A 5044-nucleotide genomic window follows, 5' to 3' on the forward strand; every position below is an offset into this window, starting at 1 on the left:
CCATGGTTCTCCCGATTTGGTCCGCGAACATCATGTTGACCAGCCGTTGATAGGTCGATCCTGCGTTCCTTGGGCCGAAGGGCATGACCTTGTAGCAGTAGATCCCTCTGGACGTCATGAAGGATTTTTTCTCCTGGTCTTCCGGATGCATAAGTATCTGATTGTAGCCGGAGAACGCGTCCATGAAGCTCATCAACTGGTGCCACATGGTGGCGTCCATCAGGTTGTCGATATGAGGTAGCGTGAAGGGGTCCTTTGGACAGGACTTGTTGAGGTCCGTGAAATCGAAGCAGACTCTCCACTTCCTGTTCTTTTTCGTGACCACAACGACATTTGCTAGCCATTCAGGGTACTGCACCACACAAATGAACCCCGCGCCGAGCAGGCTCTTGACTTCATCGTTGATGATCGTGTCTCTCTCGGGGAAAAATTTCTGTCTCTTTTGTCAGACGGGTTGATGTAGGGGATCCACCTGCAACTTGTGCATGATGATCTCTGGATCGATCCCAGGCATATCTGTGTGGGACCAAGCGAAGCAGTCGAAGTTAGACCTGAGGAAGTCTACCAGTCTTCTTCTCAAACCTTCGGTTAGCTTGGAACCGATCTTGAGATTTCTGGTCTGATCTCCTTCGGTTAATGGCACCTCGTCTATTTCCTCTACCTCCGGTTCCTCGGTGTGATGAGCCAGAGGTTTGTTCTGTAATTGCTATAAGACCTTGGTTTTTCCCTTCAGAGTGGTCTGATAGCAGGAACGGGAATATTCCTGATCTCCTCTGATCGCCTTTATGCCCCAGGGTGTAGAAAATTTCACCATTTGGTGAAGAGTCAAGGTGACGGCCTCCATTCCGTGAATCGAAGGCCGTCCTAGAATAATATTGTAAGACGAGTCGCAGTCAACCACGAGGAACTTGGTTGACATGTTGATTCCTTCGGCATATACGGAGAGGGTTATCTCCCTGGAGGTTTGTTCGACTTCCCCGCTGAACCCTATATGGGGGATTACCCTCCGAGTTAGAGTGCCTTCCTCCACCCCTAGGTCCTTGTATGCGGCCTGGAAGATGATGTTGCCGGAGCTTCCATTATCTACTAGTATGCTTTTTACCAGGCAGTTCGCTACAGTGAGCGAGATAACCAGGGCGTCGTGATGCGGAGTGAGGACTGTCTCCTGCTCCTTGGCCGTGAAGCTTATCTCGTCTATTCCTAGGAGCAGACATTTTGGCTTGGCTGCCTCTAGGCCGTGCTTGGCGTTCCAAGTGATTTTCTTTGCAGCTGCATGGCTTATGCCGCTAATTTCCAAACCGCCCAAAATGACATGTATCACTCGGTCCTGTCGCGGTGGCGAGACGGGAGCAGCTTCAGTGGGCTTACATGTTGTCTCCTTGCTTAGATGGCTCTTGGCCTTATCGGAAAAGAACTCCCTGAGGTGCCCTTTCCTAAGAAGCTCGTTGACCTCGATCTTTAGTGCACGCAGTCCTCCGTTTTGTGATCGTGGTCTCGATGGAAGTCGCACCAGAAGCCAGGGTACCGGAAAAAGTCGGGAGCTTTCATCTTCTGAGGCCACTTGACCTGCTGGCCCATCTGCCTCAGAACATTGACCAGCTCCGGCCTTGAGACTGAGAGGTGAAAGATGTGTGGCCACATGGACACTGCCATCCATTCTGCCTTCGTGATCGGCCGGTTCTGGTACATGCCCCAGTTTCAATTTCCGGAGTCCCTAGCTGATCTTTGAGAGGGTTTCTCGTCTCGCTCGGTTCGGTCTGGTCTGATCTTCTTGGGATCTGGCTTTTGCTGATCTTTGGCCCGGTTGGCGACGTCTTCCTCCCATTTGACCTGCGCCCAGGCTCGAGATAGGACGTCTTCCATGGTTTTGGACTGATATTTGGTTAGATCCTTGTAGAGGTCTCCTTCGCGGAGCAGACCTCTCTTGAAAGCGAAGACAGCAGTGGGGATACTGCATTCGGGGATAGGCACCTTCTCTTGATTGAAGCGGGCTATGTGGCCTTGTGGGGGTTCTGCTCGGTGCTGGAGGATTTCGTAGAGGCTATCAGAGGTTTTCTCCAGGTCCCTACTACTGGCGAATTGCTCCACAAATTTGTCGCTCAGAACCGCGAAGGAGGCTATAGACCTGGAGGGTAAGTTGATCTACCACTGCAGAGCGAGTCCGGTCAGGGTGGAGCCGAAACCTTTGCACATGGTAGCTTCGCGGGACCCCTTTGGGAGTGCTACGACGAGCATCCTTTGTCTGTATTGGGCGACGTGGTCGTCCGGATCAGTGGTGCCGTCGTACGCCTTTGTGCTGGGGAAAGAGAACTTCCTGGGCATCTCGATCAAGGTGATCTCATCCGTGAGAGGAGTATCGGCGTAGGAGTCGGGGTTGCTCTTCTGGATGGGGGGGAGCTACCCCCGGGAATCTCTCTACCATGGACTGCATGGCGTCGAGCCTATCGGAGAACATCTGGTGAAGGTGAGCGATCATAGGAGATGCCGTTCTCGCTGCTCCGTTTGATGCTTCCTTATCAGGCTTGGGTTCCGAGTCGCTGTCCTCCACGACGTAGGTCTGAGCATCCTTGGCCTTTTCTCGCGTAGATGCGTCTCCTCCCGGCGCTGTAGTTGGGAGGTTTGCGCATGTCCCGGAGTTGGGTGTTTCCAGAGTCGGCATAGGGCGAACCTGAGTCCGGAATCAACGCTTCTTGCTGCTTGCCACATTAAGGGCTTGGTTCTCGTCTCACAGGGTAAGATTCTCAGATTTGAGCTGGCTGAGCTTCTCGGCGCTCTGCTCCAGTTGCTTGGAGTGTTCGTTGAGCTTTTCCTTCAGGATCTGGAATTCCAAGGAAAGCTCGGGATTGGTCTCCTCCCGAGTTCGATGCAACCTGGTTACTTGACCTTGCAGTTTGTCGATTTGCCTCTGGAGTTCGGCTTCTCTCTGGGTAGCTTTGGGTAGCTCGTCATGCTCGTCCACCACCATTATCACGTAGTTTAGATTACTCCCCTCCTTCTAGCGCCAAACTGTTAGGGGAATTTTGTGTAGGATCTTTGTGAGTACCACGGACGGTGGACAAAGCTAGTATTTGTATTGATTTGCAAGTAAGAAAGTAGAAAGAGACATTTTATTAGATCAAAGAGCTGGAACAACAACAGTTTTGAGTAAGAACCCTAGTTCTAGCCGCCTAGCCCTAATCTCTAAGTCTCGAAGTGTTGATCCCTTGCTTTAGGGTTTAGGTTCCCTTTATATAGTCTTCCTAAGGCGTGCCTTAGTCGGTTGGAGTAGGTTAAATATGGAAGGTTCTCCTTATCGGAAGTTTTCCATTTCCCGGAGGAAGGGGGCGATCCTGGGACCAGGCCCGGAAAACTCCATAGCGGGGAACCGGGGTTCCTTCTAGCGGGGATCCTGGGAACCGGGGTTCCTTCCAGCGGAGATCCAGAGGCCGGTGTCCTGCCTGGGGTCTGGAGGAATTCAATACCTGAGTATTTTTCCCCAACACATGTGACCATTCTCACTCAACCAAACACATGCCCATTTAAGCATGTTTACCACGTGTCTGTGTCGAATCAAGGATTATTGCCGATTCTCCAGGCCATACATCTCCAATCAGGCTATGAATCCTTTCAGGCCGAGCGCGAGTACATCCGAGCACTATCGATAAGGGAGTTTGATGGCCCAGGCTACGAGCCGACATCCTACTCCAAATTCAACAAGGAACTTGATACTATGGTGCAACTCACGAAGTCCTATGAAGAAAACCATGTTATTTCCTGCCTTCAAACATGAAACCAGAAAATAAGGGGCAATCTGTTGAAGAAAAATATTCCATGAAGAGATTACTCCAGCTTCTGGCTTCCAGGTTCCGGGTTCCTGCCCCCGTGTCTGGGTCCCTTCCCCCGGGTCTGGGTCCCTGCCTCCAGCCTTCGGCTTCCAGGTCGAGTGTTTATCATGCCTTAGGATAAATGGAAATCTTCCTTTAATAAGATAACCAGCTTGGACAAGAGGGAATCACCTTAAATCCGAGGGAAAGAGGAAGTATTCCTATACATATGACCTCCCTAAAAAAAAAGGGAAATATTCTAGTATCTAAGGAAATAATGAATATTTCCAAATCCAAAGACAGAGGCACGACCTCCACTATAAATATAGGTTTCCAAACCTAAAGAAAGGGATCCAATACGTCCATGACCAGAATTCATCAACTCCACAGTCGCCAAGGCAATATTCCAGACCTAGACGACCCTCTTCTTGGACACGCTTATGCTAGGCTGATTCCGGCGATTACTATCAACCAGATGAAGATATATGCTTATTGCAGCACGTCTACAACTCGACAGGCCACGATCTCCAGCTCATCAGCAGGGTCCCTCCATGCTCACTGAAGCACCTCGACACATCATGCTCACTGCAGCATATCGACATGTCTATCATCTGTTCCGGCCATGTGCCCCCTAGAACAGATGACTCCTACCAACTACAGAGCCCCGTGCTCCCAAGGCTACGTGCCCATTAGGCCATGTGCCCACTAGGGCCTCGTGCTCCCAATGCTACGTGCCCATTAGGCCATGTACCCACTAGAGCCCCGTTTTCCCTAGGCCATGTGCCCACTAGAGCCCCGTGCTCCCTAGGCCATGTGCCCACTAGAGCCCCGTGCTCCCAAGGCTACATGCCTCCATTAGGCTATGCGCCTCCATCACGCTACGTGCCTCCATCAGGCTTCGTGCCCATCTAGGCTTCGTGCCTCCATATACATGAACTACGAACGGCTTGATCCCTCACTGAAAGGTACGTAGGCAATCCCCACTGAAGGATGCAGCTATAAACCCAAACACCTTCCACGTTTCCCTAATGGTCGGAACCATCAACTACAGATCATGAGGCACACAAGGACCGACCCTGGTAGTCGGAACCATCGATCATACATCAAGAAGACCCTGGGATCTTCACTATCAGTAGGTGGCCCCACCCTAACGACCAATCTCCCCTGTTGCTACTAAAGCACCGACGACATATACTGGCCCATACCCATATGGCAATATCCTAAGAGCAGGATCTCCTGGT

The sequence above is a fragment of the Brassica napus genome, chromosome C9, assembly GCF_020379485.1.
Source record: "Brassica napus cultivar Da-Ae chromosome C9, Da-Ae, whole genome shotgun sequence".
Taxonomy (NCBI): Eukaryota; Viridiplantae; Streptophyta; class Magnoliopsida; order Brassicales; family Brassicaceae; genus Brassica; species Brassica napus.